The sequence below is a fragment of the Castor canadensis genome, chromosome X, assembly GCF_047511655.1.
Source record: "Castor canadensis chromosome X, mCasCan1.hap1v2, whole genome shotgun sequence".
NCBI classification, from domain to species: domain Eukaryota; kingdom Metazoa; phylum Chordata; class Mammalia; order Rodentia; family Castoridae; genus Castor; species Castor canadensis.
In genome coordinates, this window is record NC_133405.1 from 14,239,504 (window position 1) to 14,260,897 (window position 21,394).

At 39.8% G+C, this 21,394-nt stretch overlaps 1 pseudogene; it reads right to left on the reverse strand.

The window, feature by feature from the left end:
* Positions 1 to 1,116: 1,116 nt before the first annotated feature.
* LOC109675242 (pygopus homolog 1-like) lies at positions 1,117 to 2,533 on the reverse strand (annotated as a pseudogene).
* Positions 2,534 to 21,394: the final 18,861 nt, after the last annotated feature.

Below are 21,394 nucleotides of genomic sequence, written 5' to 3' on the forward strand. Positions count from 1 at the left end.
CCTCTTACCTGAGATGCCCCAGCACTGACGAATGGATTAAGAAAATGTGGTATCTATACACAATGGAATTTTATGCAGCCATGAAGAAGAACGAAATGTTATCATTCGGTGGTAAATGGATGGAATTGGAGAACATCATTCTGAGTGAGGTTAGCCTGGCCCAAAAGACCAAAAATCGTATGTTCTCCCTCATATGTGGACATTAGATCAAGGGCAAACACAACAAGGGGATTGGACTATGAGCACATGATAAAAGCGAGAGCACACAAGGGAGGGGTGAGGATAGGTAAGACACCTAAAAAACTAGCTAGCATTTGTTGCCCTTAACGCAGAGAAACTAAAGCAGATACCTTAAAGCAACTGAGGCCAATAGGAAAAGGGGAACAGGTACTAGAGAAAAGGTTAGATCAAAAAGAATTAACCTAGAAGGTAACACCCACGCATAGGAAATCAATGTGAGTCAATGCCCTGTATAGCTATCCTTATCTCAACCAGCAAAACCCCTTGTTCCTTCCTATTATTGCTTATACTCTCTCTACAACAAAATTAGAGATAAGGGCAAAATAGTTTCTGCTGGGTATTGAGGGGGGGAGAGGGAGGGGGCGGAGTGGGTGGTAAGGGAGGGGGTGGGGGCAGGGGGGAGAAATGAACCAAGCCTTGTATGCACATATGAATAATAATAAAAAAAAACTGGGTATCCAACAGGTGAATATGCCAGTGCATTTTCTTGGTGAGGTGGGAACCAAGATTAAATGCTATAATGCAGGGCAGTGGAAATTGGAAGTGTGGTAGTTGAAGAAGTGGAAGGCCATACTGCAGACCTTGTGAAAGACTAAGTACAGTGTATGCTAGGGCAGCTCCATGACCTCAGGAACTTTTAATGATAATGACTAACATTTATTTGTAAATGTTTCTAAAGCACCCACATATTATTCTCATTCAAGATAGCAAACAAAGAATATAAAATTTGCACTAGTAATGAAGTGGAATATTAATAGGAATTTAAAGGTAATGTTTTCATGTGCACATTAAAAAATAATGTACAGCATCAAAATCCTGTGTCACCAAACCTCTGCCATACATGGGGACAAACCCTACTTTAGTTAACGCCCATGATTAAGAATCACTTCCCAGTGCAGGTGGACCAAAAATTTCTCTAGTGTGCATTAATTGGGCATCTATGTCAGCTACACAAGTATCACAGCCCAACACTGCTCTAGGGTGTATAACTTCAAACAAGCAATGCTACTTCAGGCCCCACTTATCTTTCATGTCATCTGGTTGCATCTCTCTCTTTGCTTGGTTTCCCTCTCTTTGCTCTAGCTCCTTCCAACTCATTCTCCATCCATTCAATGGAGGGATGTTTTTTGAACATCAATGAAATCATTTTGCTCTCTTGCCTAAAACCCTGTTGATGCTTCTGCAGTTAGGAGGCCATAAGCTGTTCTAATCATTCCAGTACAGATCCAGTGAAACCACTTCTGACAAGAGGCCTCACATAAGATGACATCCTCCTCATCATTCACTTCATTTACAAATTCTGCAAGGGTATTCTGGGTCAGAATATAAATGGCCATTCGTGGAGAGAGGGTATATTGCCTTTCTCAGTGGTGCACATATCTGTTGCATCTCTAGATTGTTGTGGTTAATTTTACATGGCTATTGTTTGTGCTTCAGTGCTACTTGAATGGCTTTTCTCTTAATTTACTACATTGCTTCAGTTGACATTTTTTAATTCAATATTACTGTGATTCACTGTGTCATCCATATTTAAGTGAAGTGGGTGAGCAGAGGAATTTTCATTAGTATTTTTGGTTGCTCCCTAGCTAAAGTCTTATTTTTGGAGGTGATGCTCTTGCTTGACCACTTCTAAAAATGTTTGGGGGTGGAATAAAAATTATTAGATTCTAATGGAGAGGCAAAATTTGAATTATTTCTGGGGACAAAATTAGGTGCCAAATTAGGGTTAGATACTTGATTGCATTCTATGGAGGAATTTGATTGGAGTTTTCAGCAGGATTTTATCTAAAATGATTAGGCATGTTAACATTCTGACTTATTATAAGATGAATTTCCAAAGCTTGAATTATTGTGTGGCCCAAAGTTAAAAGCACAAGGTCGATTAAAATCCATGCCCAAAAGTTTCTAAGCAAATGGTTGTGGCTGATTCTTGCGTGAGTAAGGACCACAGTATGGCAAGACATACTTGAGGGACCATGAGGTGGCATTCTGAATGTGCTTCCAAAGCCAGGATAACCAGAACTGAGACACAGATTTGACAAGGTAGCAGTTGATAGAAAATGATATTATAGTTGTTATAAATGGATTAGCAGCCACTAGATGGTCAGAGTCTGGGTTTGGTGGTGGAGCATACTCAGACAATGGAGGAAAACAAGGTCCCTACGTATTTGCCTTGAGTTTTTTTACCTGAGCTTCTTAGTTGTACACCTGGTCCTCGTAACCTATCCATTCCACCATCACCACCTTGAACTCTTTTCAGCAAAATGGGATCCTTCTCCTGTTCTTCTGACATTACACACAGCAAAGCATATCTGTTTCTCCCCCATCATGCACATGTACACATGTGCATGCACGCTCGTGCGAGCACACACACACACACACACACACTCACACTCTCACACAAACCAAGTCTAGACCAGGCCAAGCCAAGGAAATTCCATCTCTGATACTGCAGTGGCAGTTCTGAAACTGACACTCAATAGCGCAGTGGCAACCTAGGGCAAAGGTGACAGGGCAGACTTTGCAAAGTTTGGGAGCAGGACAATGCCTCAGAGTTGAGGGGTGGGGGCGGGGCAGTCAGCAGCTCCTGCAGTGAGTTGGCCAGCAGTGGCCCCCAGTTCAGGGCCAGCATGTGTGAGGCCCAAGGCACCCTTTCCCACTCCTCCTTCTTTACGGATTTTTATTATTATTACAGTGCTGGGGATGGATCCCAGGGCCTCACACATGCCAGGCAAGCGCTGTACCACTGAGGTACACCCTCAGTCCCTGGCCTCAGGCTTCTGTTCCAGCTGTATCCAGTCCTCAGGAACAGAGGCAGGACACAGAGGAAGTTGATGTCAACAGTTATTACAAAACTTACACTGGGTTCACACTTCTGAAAAGGAGCTCAATTAAGATCTGTTATAGAAACAAACATGGGGCAAGGCCAGAAAGTATATTTCTGACCAATAAACACAATATTATATGCTACTTTCTTAAAGCCCAACCAAGTTTCCTCTCTTTTGCCAGAGCACCACTTGGATGTTGCGGCACATTCCCATGTGCTGCTTATTAAGTGACTGGTGCAGGTAGTCGGGGGTCGGGAATGAGCGGAATATCTATCTTGGAATCCAAAGCAAGCACAGTTTTCAACACTTGGCTTAGGAAAGTTGCTTCCCCACTATTCCCAATCATCAGACCTTAAGATAAATAAATGGACACTAAACTGTAGGGTGAGGCCAAGGGTTTAGCAAGTCCTACCATTTAGACCAAAGCCATAGTAGTTCTTAAGGTTTGGGGTGCATTGAAACCACCTGGAGAGCTTGTTAAAATAGAGCACACTCCTCCCTCCCCACACATACCCAGAATTTCTGATTCAATGGATTTAGAGTGGCACCCAAGAACTGGTATTTCTGACAAGTTCTAGTGGTGGTAGTGGTCCATGGATCACTCTTTTCAAACCACTGGACTAGGGAGTAGTCATCAAATTTTTTGGTCTCAGGTCCCATTCACAGTTTTAGCAATTACTGATAATTTCAAAGAAGTTTCATTCGTGCAGGTTACATCTATATGTACTATGTTAAAAGTTAAAACTGAAAAATTTTGAATATATTAATTTATTTAAAATAACAATAAACCTATTACATGTGTCTGACTTAATGGAAAACAGCTGGATTCTCACATCTGCTTTTGATTTCAATCTGTTGTAATACGTGATTCACATTGATGTATATGTTCAAAAAAGTCTGGTCTCACACAGATATATGTTTGGAAAAGGGAGCTTTATTTTAATAGCCTTTTCAGATAATAGTGTATATTCTTCTTTGATATTAACACAAACTCTACAAGTGATATATATATATATTTTTTTTTTTTTTGGTGGTGGTGGTACTGGGGTTTGAACTCAGGGTCTCACACTTGCTAAGCAGGTGCTCTACCACCTGAGGCACTCCACAAGCCCTCTATAAGTGATACTTTTTAAAGGTTAGCTGTGATGTGGTGTTTGAAACTCTATCAATGCACTTTACATACCAATGTAGCACCAAAACCCACTGCTCTGTCTTGTATTTGAATTGATCTTTGATTCATGCATGATGAAATACTAATTTCTGCTACATCCTCATGCATACATGAAATCATCTCCAGATCACTTACAATACCTACTACAAAGTAAATGATATATAAATGCTTGTTACACTATGTTGTTTAGATTAATGACAAAGAAAAAAGTCTTTATTTGTTCAGTACAGACACGATCATCATAACTACACAGCATATAACTTGAGATCAGTTAAATCCTCTGACAAAGAACCTTAGGACAGGGAGGGCCAACTGTAATGTACTACTGGTTGAATGGATAAACGAAATGTACACTATTCATATAATGGAATATAATTCCACCAAAAAAAGAAAATGAAGGAGTGGTACATGTTATAACATGGATGTCCTCTGAAAAACCTATAGTGTGTGAAGTCAGCCAGAAACGCACATGTGACGTAACTCTATTCATATGAAAGTCCACAACAGGGAAATCTATAGACATGAAAAGTAGATTACTGGTTACCTAGGGCTACGGATTGGGAGAGGGAGATGGGACGACAAGGGAATGATAGGTGAAGTGCATAGGGGCTTCTTTTTGACGGGATGAAAACTTGCTGTGCTGATGATTGTATGTATGTAAATATACTAAAAACCACTGAATTGTACATTTTAAATGGGTACGGTGTATACTGTGTGCATCTCAGTAATTATGTTGCAGTAAGTTAAAAACTTTGATTTCTGAATCGTGAAAAATCTTCCAAATATTTACACTTATAATTAGATAAAAATCCAAAAAGAATCATATTTGTTAATGCCATTACCAGTCTCATCAGAAAAGTCTTCCAGTGAGGGGAAACTGTCAAGCTCACAGTGGTGAATATAATTTTCCAAACTTATAATTTTTGCATAAAATCTCAAATTCCATCATTGGCAACAAATACTGGCCAGCTGTTTTCCTTGGAGAGACAGAGTCACTTCAATTAAGTTTGAAAAAAAGAATGTGCCAAATACTCAAATCTGAATTACCAGAGTTTGTCAGTCATCCTCTTAAGTAAAGAAAAGTAAAAAGTCTTCCATAAGAAAAGTGACTAGTTTGGCATGCAATTCAAACAACTGCACAGGTGCTTTTTTTCTCAAGACAACCATCACACTTCACTGTGCAGCAGAAGTGATTTATGTACAAGTATTTAAGGGTCAAAATTAATAAAATTAATATTTTTACTGCCTAATCAAGGACACTCTTTCTCTGAGTGTTTGGCAGTGAAACATGCAATGACTGCTGGTGTGGCTTGGTGCCACTGCCTTGTCTCATGCTAACAAGCCAGCAGCATTATCTACCATTGCTTCTGCAACTTCAGTGCAAATATTGACATAATGAAAAAGCAAATAGTGCATTAGTATTATTATAAATAGTTTTTGCCTTGCAACCTCCCTGGAAGGATCTGGGGTATCCCCAGGGTTCATGGACATGCAGGCTGACCTGCTGATCAAAAGCATCCTGCATGCAAAGTCTAATTTCATTTGCTCACTCAAATACATTCACGAAATTCCTGCTGTGTGGCCACCTCCCTCCCCTCCACAGCTTAGGCTTTTCTACTATTGTAATCTGCTATCCAGATCTGGTTGAGGGCATAGAACTAAAACTCTATCTCCAAATTTGTAAAGAGGGTCCACTTAGGTGATCCTGAGGATATTTCCCAGTGCACTCTGCTTTGTTCAGACCAAATTCAGTGTTGTGCCATTTTGCACTGACTCATCCAGTACAGGTATTAGCAAGTTATCTCACAGGGACATCCATCCCTGAAGCCACCCACAGTATTTCAGACCTGGTGACTTCTAGAAAGGTGAATAGAGTAAGACAAAACACTGACATTCCACTCTGTTTTCAGTTGGTAAAAATAAGTCTATATACATTATATATATACTACATGTATACTTTACATACATGTTACATGTGTATATTTCTATGTACTTTATATATGCCAACAATGTACCAGAATACAAAAAGATGGAAATGGATTTCAGTTGGCGTGGTACAAAGCTTAAGACCTATTATAGTAGGCATTGAAGTCAGTCTTCATTATAAGAAGTAAACCTTGAAATCCAGAGTCTCCTTCTGAAGTCTTAATGACAGGCATCCTATGCTTACTTCTGTAATAAAACTATTATTAGATTTTCCCCTCCCATCCTCCCTGTGTCTCTTTCCATCTGATACAGCACAAAGCTCATATAACTAGTTATTATTACATTTATAATAAATTATATTACCCCCAACAAAAGGCTTTTTCTATTAGTGCAAATGTGAAGTGAATCTTTCATATTGTTCTTGCTCTCCTTACTGATACCTTCAGTTTTCTTAAAATAAGGGCAAAACATTTAGGTATAAATTCAGGAAATGTTATTCCCTGGGGCAATGCTCTGTGGTCCATTTGTTCTAAAGTGGAATAAATGCTGAAAGTTGCAAGGTATCATCAAAAGTTTATTTACATTCATTGTCTGCTTGTTTCCCACACAAATATATTCTGTGTTTAAAATGTATAAAGTCCAGCCAGGCCTTCTCACGCTGTTTGCAGTAAAATATGGCTTACCACGTCTCTCTTAGGAACCATTGACAAATAGGCTGTTGTTGCTGAGGGTAATGATTCAGTGGCTCAAAAGGTTAATTCCTGGAGATAGTGTTGTCTTTGGCTTGAACAGATGTTGGTAGTGCTTTAATGTGGTTATCAAACTAGGCTGCCCTTCATTCTTTGCTCTCGGGAGCCTGGGGCATTGTTCCACAAGGCATTCCAGCCCCCTTCTATGGAGATCCAGCAGAGCTGAACATACCACAGCATTACTCCTGCTCACATAGGCTCCTCTGGGGTCATGGTGGATACTGACAGTGTGCAGGACAGAAACTGATAATGACAGACTTGATCTTTGAAAGATCTGTAAATATTTGCAAATACATAAAGATTTGAAATACTTTTTGATGTTCTGATTTGATAAACTTACTCATTTGATGTTCACATCCCTCAGTGGCTGTATAGACTGGCCTTTTGATGGCTTACTACATACTCTAATGTCTTCTTGGCCATATCAAACTCTAAAATGTTTGGAGTAATTGCTTATATAATCAGAATGTTCAGGCCTACTAAATGAAATCAACATTGGGCAAAAGTCCATTATTCAATAAGTTCATTTTTGTTAGTGTTCATGAATCCACTGCACCAGCTGAGTGAAACAGAGAATCCCTTAGCCTAGGAGAGATCATTTCCACCAAAGCTTGGATTCCTATTTTTCTGGTAAATGACTGTTAATACAGTGCCTTTGAAATGGTTGTATCCCAATAGCATAGTACCATTTTATAATCAAACTGTGGTGGTTGAAAACATATTACAGGTCCAAGCAACCCACAGAATAAGAAATAGATAAAGGAATGCCCTGCCTCTATGGAACTTATGGGAGGAGCAGAGTTACAGATATGAAATAATTTTAGAACAATCAGCACCAAGAGGAATACAGCTTAGTGCGAAAATGGGTAGCACAATGTGTGGCCTGGACAATAAATGCCACGAATGTCAGTAAGGACAGAAAGTGATTATGATAAGGATTGATATTTATTTTCAGTACATTTATCAAGGTCTTACTCTGAGCCAGCCCTGAGTTAGGCACTGAGGATACAAAGATGAATAAAGCAGAGTCCTGTCCTCAAGTAGTTCACAATCTAATGGAAAAGACAGACCTATGAACAAAGTATTTCAACAAGATGGCTAAGGATTGAATAGAGGTGTGCACAAAATTCTGAGGCCCTAAAGTGAGAAGGACTAACCTGAGATAGAGATTCAGAGAAGTATCCATCACACAGGGCATTGAAGGACTAGTAGGAATTCTTTAGGATTGAGAGGAAGGAACAGGCAGAGGGTATCAGCAGTGTGAAGCATCTTGATCTGCATAGGAATACAAGAGACTTAGAGTTCTAGAATTAACTCTGCTTATTTTCACAGATGAGGTAAATGAGGCTCAGAGAAGTCTACAGTTCCAGAGTTGGGAACTAATAAAGGTAGAACTGCCTGCCCTCTGTGGGGCTCTCCATTAGTATACTGCCTTCATATAGACTTGTGAAAAAGTACAAATCAACTCTTGGTGTCTATAAAGGCCTTGTGCAATATCAATTGATAATAAATTCACTTCTATATATGATACAAATAGCCCACAAAGAGCATCAACAAGCGCATCTACCTGTGCAGAGCTACAATAGACATGGGAATACAGCTGTCTCTTCAACATACTGATTTCATTTCCTTTGGATATATCCAAGTGGTGTTGCTGGATCATATGGTAATTCTATTTTCAAGCTTTTGAGGACTCTCCACACTGTTTTCCATACTATACCAATTTACATTTTCTCCCAACATTGTAAAAAAGTTCCCTTTCCTCCATATCCTCACCAACACTTTATACCCTTTTTTCTTTTTGACAATAGTCATAGTAACAGGTGTGAGGTAATATCTCTATGGTTTTAATTTGCATTTCTCTAATGATTAGTGATGTCACACATCTTTTCATTTACTTGTCAATTTTGATAACTTCTTTGGAAAAATGTCTATTCAGATCTTTTAACCATTTTGTAATCAAGTTCGGTTGGTTTTTTTTGTTGTTGATATTGAGTTATGTGTGTTCATTAATTTTGGATTTATTCTCTTATAAAACACATGGTTTACAAATATTTTCTCTTATTCTAATAGGCTGTTGTTTCATTTTGTTGTTTACTTTTCAGAAGCTTTTAGCTTAATGTATTTACAATTATTTATTTTTGCTTTTGTTGCTTGAGCTTTGGGATCAGATACAAAAAAAGCATTGCCCACGCCAATGTCAGAAAGCATTTCTGTGTTTTATTCTAGTAGTTTTACAATTTCAGATTTTATATTTCAATCTTTAATCTATTTCAGTTGACTTTTGCATAGAGTGTGAGACAGGGATCTGATTCCACGCTTCTGCATGTAACTGTACAGTTTTACAACATTTATTAAAGAAACTATCCTTTCTCCACTGTGGGTTCTTGGCACCCTTGTTAAAGATCAGCTGACTGTAAATGCATGGATTTATTTCTGGGCTCTTCTATCATATTTCATTGATCTACATGTCTATTTTTACACAGAGCAGCTACCTGCCTACAAATTCTACATATAAGTGCAAATGTCTGACTATCTCATTACAACTTTTATAGTTGAGTGTATGAAAAATTTATTACAATTACTTTTTTCTATTTCTCTTTGTTATGGTTTGAATCTGAGATGTCCCCCAAAATGTCGTGTTAGATGGTAGGTGATAAAAATTAGGAAATGGGACCTAGTTGGAAGAAGTAGAACACTGAGGACATGCCTCTGAAGGATATCTTGTCCCTGGTCCCTTCCTGTATTGCTGTCTGTCTCTGCTTCTTTGCTTCCATGAGGTAAGTGACTTTATTCCTTTACACACCCTTGACACTGTGAAGCTCTATCTCATACAGGCCCACAGCAATGGAACAAGCCAACAATGGACTGAAACCTCTGAAACCATTAGACAAAAAAAAATCCTTCCACCTTTAAATTGTTTCTGTCAGGTTACAGCTACAAAAAGCTTGACACACTCTTTTATATTACAGCTTGGGTATATGTTTAAGTTTAATTATGGATGTAAGTAATGAGTCCCTAACTTTACTGTGTGAGGATCATTGCTAAAATCTAGATTCTGATTCAGTGGGCCTGAGAGTGGCGTCCAAGAATCTTTACTTCTAACAAGCACCCAGATGATGCCTACGATGCTGCTGGTCCATGATGAATTACACATTAAAGTAGTAAAGGGCTATATGATCTGTACATTTCTTCTCAGAGTAGTAAAAAGTCACTATCAAACAGATGTTCTAGCCAAGGGACATAGACCTGATGTGGTTTAGGACCATTGCAATAGGTAGAAGCAAGCTCGGAGCTCTGGAAACACTTGAGGAAATGGAGTGAAGGGCATTATTTTTTACTCCTATCATTTTTAATGGGTAGAAATTACCGTAAATCAGGTCTGCTGCAATCAGAAATTACATGTCTGGTCAGAGCAACTTCTATAGTTTGGATCTTTTTTGTGTTTGCAGTGCTAGGGATTGAGTCCAGGCTCTCATGCATATTAGATATATGCTTTCCTACTAAGCTACATTCCCTGCCCTAGAGTTTGGATCTTGAAAGTCTCCCAAAGATCTGTGTGTTAAAGGCTTGGTCCCCAGGGTGACACTATTGAAAAGTGATGGAATCTTTAAGAGGTGAGGCTTAATGAGAGTTCTTTAGGTTCTTGAAGCATGCCTTTGAAGGAGATTATGAGACCCAGACCCCTTTTCTTACTCCTTTTGCTTCCTGGCTTTGCCATGCCCTCCCGATAATTGCCATCCAGCACCCCCACCAGAGGTATAAAAGCAATGGGTCTGCCTAATCATAAGCTGGAACCTCTAAAATCATGAGGCAAAATGAACCTTTTCTCTTTATAAGTTTATTATCTTAGACATTTGTTATAATGATGGAAAGCTGCCCAACAGCATCTCTGAGACAGTAATTATTCTCTTGATTCCAGATGCAGAAACTAAGGCTCAGAGTACAAAGTGTCACACAGCTTAGGTAAAAGGAAAAGCCTGAAGACAAGAATGAATTCAGGTCTGCTCAACTCCAGAGTCCCTTGGGAGAAGTTTCTTTGTAAACTTGATTAAGAATTCATATCCCTATTCTCTGCCAAATTACAAAATTCCCAGAACAATAAACTGCCCAAACAAGACATATTCTGTTCCATTCAGAAGGTAAGAATTCATGATTCCCCCTCCTCTGCTCATGTGCTGCACACTGGCTGGGCTGGGCAGGCCAGGGCCAGTGCAGTGATACTCCACTTCTGGATCTGCTACCCCCTCTTACCATAGTAGGTAGGGAAGGCTGCTCAGCCTACCATAATTGGGAGTCTCTTTCTGGTTCCCTTGTTTCCAACCCATGATATAAGAAGTTTGTTCAGAGGAGGAAACTGAAGCCTAGAGAACTCATGCCAATTGCCCAGCTCAGAACTGGCTGAGCAGAGACTGAAAGAAGATTAGTCTGCCTCCAGAGGACAGTTCCCTACAGCTAGGTTACACATACCCACCCTGGAGTTTGGGGCAGAGCCAGAAACTGGGGACTTGCTTTGAAACAAAAAAATCCCTTTCCCAAATGCAAACTTGTCTTAGTTTCTCATTTGCTGACTTTCCAAAGTAGGTGGGAAAGACTTTTGCAATGTGTCTACCTGACATCCAAACAACCCCTGACAGTAGTTTTTTTTTCTTTTTAAAGCAACTCTGTGATGTGGTTTCTATAAGATCAAATACCTGCTATAATTGTTTGGGATTTTTATTCCCATAGAATTAGGTGATAGGTTATTGGCACTGCTTAGACTGACCCATGGCTCTTTCCTGGAATTCTGTGCCTGTGTTTCAAAGTAAAAAAATTACATAAAGGAAAAGAGATTTTCAAAAAAGGTTGTTTGGAGCTCAGTGGAACTAGCCATCTTCCAGTCCCTGAGAGGAATCAAAACAGTGGCAGAGAGCTACCCATTGCACAACTCTAGAGAGCACCAGACCCACTCTTTTGTGCCCCAAGGATGCCAGTCATATACAACGGAAATAATGTCCCCTGGAGTTGTGCCATACAATAGCATTTGACAAGCTTCAAAAAGTCTATATCCTGGGATATAGATACCTGACATATAGATTTTGTGGAGCCTAGAGCTTACCAAATTGAAGTTGGTCCTCATAAGTAATGCATTTTTATGAACAAAAAATAAGATACTAAGCTGGATATGATGGTATGTACTTGTAGTCCCACTTAGTTGGGCATTTGAGATGGAATGATCACTTGAGCCCAGGATTTTTAGTCCAACCTGGGCAACATAGCACTATGCTACCTCAATAGAACAAGCACTGGCATACATATAGTATGCCCCTTCAAAGGCACGCCCCCCAGAGACCTACTTCCTCCAACTAGGAATAATAACCACTCCCACTAATATCACCAGCTGGGGACCAAGACTTCAATACAGGAGCTTTCGGGGGTCATTTAGGATACAAACCATAAAAGGGTCTTTTCCTAATGACCTAATCATCTCCCAGTGGACTCATTTCTTAATACCATCACATTGGGGATTATGTTTTGACATACTAATGAGGGGCACAAACATTCAGACCATAGCATTGCAATAGAATGCACAAGGCATACATTTCTGCCAGCCTCAAGCTGGTTTCTACTCAAATAGCTAAAGTGTAGGAAATTCATATACCAGAATACTACGCAGCAGTAAAAAGAATAAGCTGATGATATGTGTAATAATAAAGAAGACCTTCACAGACATATCTTTAAGTCAAAGAAGTCAAGCATAAAAGAAGACAAGCTATATCATTTCATTGATAAACATGGACCAACCAAATCTATGCTGTTAGAAACCAGGTGTTCACTTTAGGATATAACAACTGCAAGAGAACATTTGGGGGATTTTCTGGGGTGCTGGTCATTTTAGACTTTTTATCGGAATGCAAATATGGTTAGATGTACCAATTTGTGAAAATGCTTTGAATTATGTACTTTTTTGCATTTTTTTTCAAAGTTTCTTTAAATAGATACAGGGCCTTGAAAGGGGGTCTAATTTTTTTTTTTTGGCGGCACTGGGGTTTGAACTCAAGGCCTCATGCTTGCTAGGCAGGCACTCTACCACTTAAGTTACTCTTCCAGCCCTGTTTTTGTGGTGCATTTTTTCAAGATAGGGTCTCATGAACTATTTTCCCTGGCTGGCTTCGAACCATGATCCTCCTGATCTCTGCCTTTTGAGTAGCTAGGATTACAGGCATGAGCCACCGATGCATGGCTGGATGTTTATGTTTTAATCCTTCACAGCTCCGGGTCAATAAGTAAAACAGTGATGTGATGACTGTGCCCTTCAGTGTCTACTTTGTACAGCAGTCCCAGGAAGAGACTCCATTGTGTGAGCTCAGAGGCTGGCCTTTGGGAAAAGGCTTTGGAATGGCCATCTATATCTTCGGCTCTGTGTTATAAGGAACAGGTGGAGTTAATGGTGGGAATTCAGGACTCTTGTCTGGCCAATGAAGGAACAACTAATACTAAAAGCTCACTGTGTCACACACTATTGTATTTCATGAGTATTTACTCAATTAAAAATTACAATAACCCTTTCAGGCAGTTGGTATTACTGTCATCATTTCCCACATGAGGAAACTGGGACTCAGAGAGTTGAAGTGACTTGCCCAGTAACGCATCTAATAAGTGGGAGAATTGGGATTTGAACTCCTAGGTCTGCACTCAGCCTCTAAACTATGCTACTAAAAGCACTAAAAGCTGTGCTTCTGAGCTCAAACCACTTCTTTATCCCCTTCTTCCACTGTCTTTTTATAGCTCAGTGGCCTGCTCTCATTGCAACCCTAGTTACATCCTCTCCCTAGTGAAGCAGGAGCTTCATGGCTGCTATGGAAATACCCCCACCCCATTAGCCTGGAAGCACAGGCAGAACACAAATCTAAATGTAAAAAAATTTCAAAATATAACAAAAGCATCCTCAAGTGACTTGGTACTATCATGACTTCTGTATGCCTGGGAGTATGCATATGTGTATGTTTTCAGATGTGTGCACGTACATATGTGGCCAAATGCATGTATGCTTGGTCACAAATGTTCTGGTGCCTATATCTACATGTGCATATGTATTTCTATTCTGGTGAATGTGTGGGAACAACTCTGGTGTGTGGTCTATATTGTTTAGGTACATGTTTACATATCTGAACATTCTATAATCATATATATGTGTAACTGTGTATTGTATGTTGGTGTACATGTGCACATTTGGATGAGAACAAGTCTCTGGATGTTAGTGTGCTACTAAGTGTATACAAGCATGCTATCTGCATGCTCTGTGTGAGGCCATGTGTTTGTGTGCCTGTGTAAGTCACTGTGTATCTATGTGTTTGTGTACTTGCATAAATGCTTGCATGCATCTCTGTGTATGTCTAGGTATGCATGTGTGAGTACATGTCTGTTTGTGAGTTGAGTTCATGAGTACTTGTACACACTTGTGTATGTATATATATTTAAGCATATAATTGTGTTTTTGCACACTTCTGTGAGTCTTTGCTTGTGTGATGTACCTGTGTACATCTGTAGTGTGTGTCTATATGTGTATATAAAATTCATGTGGGATTTTATGTATGTTTGTGTATATTTATAATCTCCAGAGCTTGGAATCTCATTTCATCAGACCACACTGATACTCACTGATTTCTTGAAGATTTTCAATCCCAGCACCCTATCATTTCCTCCAACACTATGGCCTAAATCCCTGGCAATTGCAGTCTACATACAGGTAATCTTCCTGATACCCTAGCTTCTCAGTTCCTTGAACTCCAGCAATTGCATCCTTGACCCCACCTCACTCACTTATTCCCACATTCACATTTTCATGTGATAGTTACCTGTGGATGCTCAACAATCCACTCCAACACCTAGCAGCTTAAAACAACAAAGAAATATATTATTTCTTTGATTCTATGAATTGGCTAGGCAGTTCCTCTGTTAGTCTCTCCTAGTTTCACTCATGCCCCTAGTGATGGCCTGGCTAGGAACTGTGCTGCTCTTTCTTCTTCTAAGAGGGCTCATTTGTATTTGTTTTTGTTTTTAATATGAGATGACACCATACCATGAAAGCAAAGCGGAAACTGCCAGGCCTCTTGAGCCTGATGCTTGGAAATCATGCATCACTTCCACCTCTTTCTCTTAGTCATAACAAGTCACAGAGCCAGCCCATGTTCAAGGGAAATGCAGAGTACATAGCTATACATAGAATGTCTCACTTTGGATGGGAGGTGTTGCAAAGAGCATGTATTCTTTCTAATCACTGTAGCTAGGCCTTGCCATGACCTCTTTTATATTTCAGATTCACAATTACCCTCTCTGACTATCACCTCCTACCTTTTCAGCTCACTCTATATTACAAATCTAGTAATTCTTCACCCCTGCTGTGCTGCCATTTCATCCATCCCAGCACATTTTTGCAGTGTAGTGTCCTCTCTTCTCTCTGTAGCCAACTTTAAGTATTTTGGACACTCAGCAACATTCCTGGTTAAATCCAACTCTTCACCTCCTCTGTGGCTGCACCTGTACATCAGAATGAACCGGGGGAACAAGACACAATGCTTCCAGCTGGTTTCACTTTCAATTCATAACTATCAACCCCAACACTAATGCGACATTAAGCTTACCCTAGAATCACATTATAGTCTGCTGCTCCATTCATTCTGACATGCCTTGAATGACATTTCAAACTCTCTTCTTCTTCAGACCTCTGACAGCTATTCCTATCCTCAGCAAGTAATTTTGCTTCCTGTTTATCTGAGAATATTTCAGCATTTCTGACAATAGATGCTACTTTCCTTTTGCTAAGTTTGAAAAATTGAGAGTCCTAGTTAAGACCAAACTCTCCACCTGTGTGTGACATCTCATTCCTTTTATCTGCTCAAGGATATCCTTCATCAATTCTCCTGTCTTCTGCACTATCAATCATCTCCTCTCCACAGGATCCAGCAGTTTTGGATATTTTAATAATTATGCAATCGCACCAGGATTTCTCTCCCTTAAAAAAATATTGCAGGCTGTGGATGTAGCTCAGTGGTAGAGTACTTGCCCAGCTTACATGTTACATGAGGCCTTGGGTTCAATCCCTGGCAACACAAAAACAATCTCATTCAACCTCACTTCCCTTCCAGCCTTTGCTCTCCTTTATAACAAAACTTGGGAGTTACTTACTTACTCTTGCTGTTTCCATTTGCTTCCTGAGCTCTGTCCCACCACTCTAAATTGCTCTTCTCAAGGTCCGTGATGACCTCCATGTTTTTAAAAACAATGGTCAATTCTTGGACCTCATGTTATTTGACTCTCAAGTATATTTGGCACAGTTGATTACTCCTGGAAACAATTTTTTTTTTCTTTTTTGGCAGTACTGGGGTTTGAACTCAGGGCCTCAGGCTTGTTAGGCAGGATGCTACCGCTTGAGCCACTCCACCAGCCCTCTGGAAACAATTTGTTCACTTGGCTTCCAAGATACTATACTTTATCATCCCTGATTTCTTATTTTGCCAACCATACTTTCTATTTCTCTTGCTGGCTCCTATTTGAACTTTCTTTTGATGGTACTGGAGTTTGAACTCAGGGTCTTAGACTTGCTTAGCAGTTGCTCTACCACTTGAGTCACTCCACCAGCCGTCATGTTTTGACTTCCTTACTTTATATGCCACAGAGCTCAGTTCTAGAAGCTTTTTTCTTTATTTACACTTACTCCCTTTGACCTTCTCTAGTTTCATGCTTTTAAATACCATCTATTCTCAAACAATTCACAAAATTTTACCTTTAGACTAGATGTATTCCTTGAACAGCATGCTTGCATATCTAACTACATCTTTGTGTCTCCATTTGTATGTCTAATTGGCATCTCACACTTAACATGTTCAAAACCCAATTCCCTATCTCCCTGTACAAATCAGCAGCTTCAGGGTATTTGCCATGTGTAAATGGCAACTCCAAACTGTGCTTGCTTTGGCCAAATGGCTTAGAGTCATCTTGACTCCTCTCTCTCACAACTCTGATGGAACACTAGTAAATTCTGTTGACTCTTTTCTCAAAATATATACCAGGAACTCTACCACCCCAGGGCACTTGACCTTGCTGTTTTCTCAGCCTAGGAATATCTTGCCACCTAGGCTCACTCTCTTGCCTCCTTTAGATCTTTACTCAAAAATGTATCTTCTTAATTGGGCCTTCCCCGGCCATTCTTACCCCAAATGTCAACCCTTTGCCTAGCAGGTCATCTATTTTTCCACATTTATATTCTCTCACAAATGCATTAACATTTTTTTTGAAAACTTGTTTACCCCCTTTCTCACCCACTAGAATATGAGATCCACAAGATCAAGGATTTTTGTCTGTTCTGCTCAATGCAGCATCCCCAGTGCCTAGAAAAATCTGCAGTGGCAAAGGTAATGTGTGCGTGATAAGTATTATTGGATACATTCAACAAATTAACACATATGTGAGGATCTATGTATGCATCTGTATATTTGCATGTGAGTGCACATCTGGGTGTTAAACTCTCTGCCTGTATGTGCCCACAGATGTGTATTGTATGTCTGTTTAGTAAGTGGCAAGACTGAAATTTGAATAGTATCAGTTTTTATTGTGTGTTTACGGTGTGCCTGCGGTAGGCACTTTATGGAAAAGATTTGATTTAATCCTATCCATGAGGCAGATACGGTGTACTGTTCAAGAACCACCTCTGTGACCATCTCCGTGACCACGTCTGTATTTGAATCCTAGTTCTTCCACTTCCTAGCTGTGTGATCATGAACATGTCACTTACCCTCTCTGAGACTTATTTTTCTCATCTGGAAAATGATAATAGTTCCTACTTCCTGTTTGTTGTGAGGATTAAACAAGAAAATACATAGAAAGCATATAGGTGCCATGCACCTAGTGAACATCATATAAATATTTTCTAATACTCCTATTTACATTTAAATAGACTGAAGCTATGAAAGGATGACTTTGTTATAGTAAAATAACAGAAGCATAAGAGCTTCCATTCACTAAGTGCTTACTATATACTAAGTAGGTCCTTTTCATAAATTATGATATCGATATGCATACACATATACATATGTGCTTGCACACATACATTTTAAATAACAACATAATAAGGTTAAGAAACCTGTCTAGGATTGCACAGCTCTAAATGGGACACATGCAGCTGGTCTACGTGAGGTACACTCAAACACTGTGCACCAATGTAGGCATGTGTTACATTAGTATGTGCTTGTACATGATTTTGTATGTGCTCTGTGTGCAAGAGCATGTGCGTGCATATGGCTCTCTGAATCTGTAATTGTAGATGTCTGTATGCCCTTATGAACACATACATGTTTTCTTTAAAACACCATTCTGGTCATTTCTTCACCTGTTTTTCTCCAGTATAGCCAGCAGAGGGGGCTCAGGAATTTGTTTCTCTTCTTGAAGAAGCTATCAAGCCTTCCTTTGAAAAATGCTAGTTTTTAAAGGGAATAGCTGTGGTCCGTGACTGGCTTTTCATGCTCTAAAGACAGAACACAGGCAGCCACTCAGATCTCAGTTCTCTCCACCATGTAGGCCATGTCTGTCTGAGAACAGGCACCCAGTTCCCTGAAAATGCTCATCCTCTGAGCTATCCAGCATCACCTCCAACTCTCCTGTGGCTCTACACGTTTCACTGGCTGCCTTCTGTCTATCCAAAATCCCTCTTGCAGCTACACACAATGAACCAAGACCCCAGATTTCCTTTTTCTCTTCCTCGCTTACCTGCCTTTGTTTTTGGGTGACTGTTCAGATGTATTTAGTTGACATTGGTAGAATACCCATGAAGCCAGGCTTTGCTTCATTTAAACCTCCCAACTAGACTAGGAGGCAAGACCCACATTTTACTCCCCTCATTTAACAAAAGAGAAATCAAGGCTCAGAAATAAGAAGGCCTTGCCTAAGGTGATGCCATCAATAAGGGGCAGAAACAGAAATCAAACCCAGACTCCTCTGAATCTAGGGCCTACTCTCTCTCCCGCTACACCATGAGCTGGGAAAGACAACAGAGCTGCAATTGGAAGCCAAATGGTAACTGACTCCTTACCTTATCTAGCCTCTGGGTGCACCAAAATCTCTCAAACCTGACAATGTATCCGAATTATCTGAAAGGGATTTGTGTAAGAAAAAATAAAACACAAACAAAAACAAAACTCACAGGAAGTCTTAGTCTGCAACAAGCCCAGGAATTTGCCTTTGTCATAAATTCATGAGACTCTGAGGTGGGTGGTCCCCTGGTCACACTAGGGGAGCAACAGGCCTCTTACAAGGTTCATCCAGTTCTCTCAAGCACTACAAGTCCTTGTCCAACCAACTCAAAAAAGTCTCAGACACTTCCAAATACCCATGGTGACCATTGATGGAGCACCTGACACATGTTAGGCACTGTACATTTAGGTCTGCTATCCATTATGATCTATTTTGAGTTCACTTTTGTGAAAGATACAAGATCTGTATCTAGGTTTTTTTTTTATATGGAGGCTCAATAGTTTTGGCAACATTTGTTGAAAAGACTATCCCCACTCCATTGAATTGCCTTTGCTCCTTTGCCAATAGTTGACCCATTTGTTTGGGTTCATTTTTGAGCTCTCTATTGTGTTCCATTGATTTGTCTACTTTTTCACCAATACCATGCCATCTTGATTTTTGTCACTTTATAGTAAGTCTTGAAACCACAGAAGTAGTCTGAATACTCCAATTTTGTTCTTCTTCAGGAGTTTTGGGGTTTTTTTGGCTATTTTAGGCCTTTTGCCTTTCTATATAAACTTTAGAATCAGCTTCCCAATACTAGCAAATAGTTTGCTGGGACTTTGATTGTAACTGCATTGAAGGTGTAGATCAAATTGGAAAGAAGTGGCATGTTAATACAGAGTCTTTCTGTCTATGAATACAGGATATCTCTCCATTTATACAGATACTCTTTGATTTTTTATCAGCATTTTGTAGTTTTTTTGTTAGGTTTGTGCCTAATTCAATTGTGATACTATTATAATGTTATTCATTTTTTATTTTACTTACAAAATGTTTATTGCTGGTATATAAGAAAGCAATTGATATCTGCATATTAACAATGTATCCATTCTAGGCATAACCACATATTAATTGCTTCTTTAGAATATTCTACACAGTTGTTCATTTAATCTGCAAAAATATATACCCTGGAAACTTTATACACATTGTATTATTTAATACTCAGGTTGAATATTTAAGTCAGATCCTATTAGTATCCCCATTTTATAGATGAGGAAGAAACTGAAGCTTAGATATCTTAATTCAAATGTCTGAGGTCAAAAAGCTTGGAAATGCAAGAGCTAAGGTTTAATGCAGGTCTGCCTTTGTCTGCTATTTGTGATCTCTGCACCCCAACACAGTGAGATGCTTCCAGGAATTTGCTGGAGCAAAAGATAACAGAAAGTCCTATGGGGGTAAGGAAAGCAAACTCTGCCCCTCATCCAGTGTGTGACATTAGGCACACACTGGATGTGCCCAATTCACTGAATCAGGAAGAATTAATCACTCACATTACAGATCTGTGGGACATTAGTCCAGTCCCAGGATGAGTAAAATTACTGATGAGGAAGCTAAGGCTCAGAGATACTACTTGAAATTTTCAATTTAAGAGAATTGGCTTTCCAGGTGCTGGTGGCTCACGCTACTTCAGAGGATGAGATCAGGAGGATTGTGGTTTCAGGCCAGCCCAGGCAAATAGTTCATGAGACCTCATCTCCAATATAATCAGAGCAAAATGGATTGGAGGTGTGGCTCAAGTGGTACAGCACCTGCTTTGCAAGCATGAAGCCCTGAGTTCAAACCCCAGTCCCACTAAAGAGACAAGGGGGAGAGAGAGAGAGAGAGAGAGAGAGAGAGAGAGAGAGAGAGAGAGAGAGAGAGAATTGTCTACCTAGATGAACTACTAATTAGCAGAGTGTGTAGGAGAGGTAATTGAAAAGGGAAGGGGGTTGTCTCACAAACAACTGCCCTTACACACACACACACACACACACACACACACACACACACAAATGAGGGTTAAGCTTGCCATTTCAGGAGAGATGGCCAGACTTCATTACAAAACAGTTTGGAACCTATAACTGAGACCCACTGTGGAGACACCTACAAAGGTGTGCCTCAAGTGTTGATCAAAAGCAAGGAGGAAAAGAGGAGGATGATTCACAAGATGGAAATGGCAGGTAAACACCAGGTAACATTGGTCTCCCCAGCAACACTGACCAGTCTCTAAAACAGGTGACATCATTTCATTCATCCTTGATGTGTAGTCCAATGCTGGGTACACAGCAGGCACTCAATAAACATGAACAATTCTTTCATTGGTGCCATCTAAAAGAAGAGGGGCCTTTTAGCACAAGCTGGAGTCATAGCCATTACCACATTGATGGATTTGCTACTTCATTTGAAGATATCTACTGTACTAAGACCTACCAGCACTGCTGCAGGGCAGC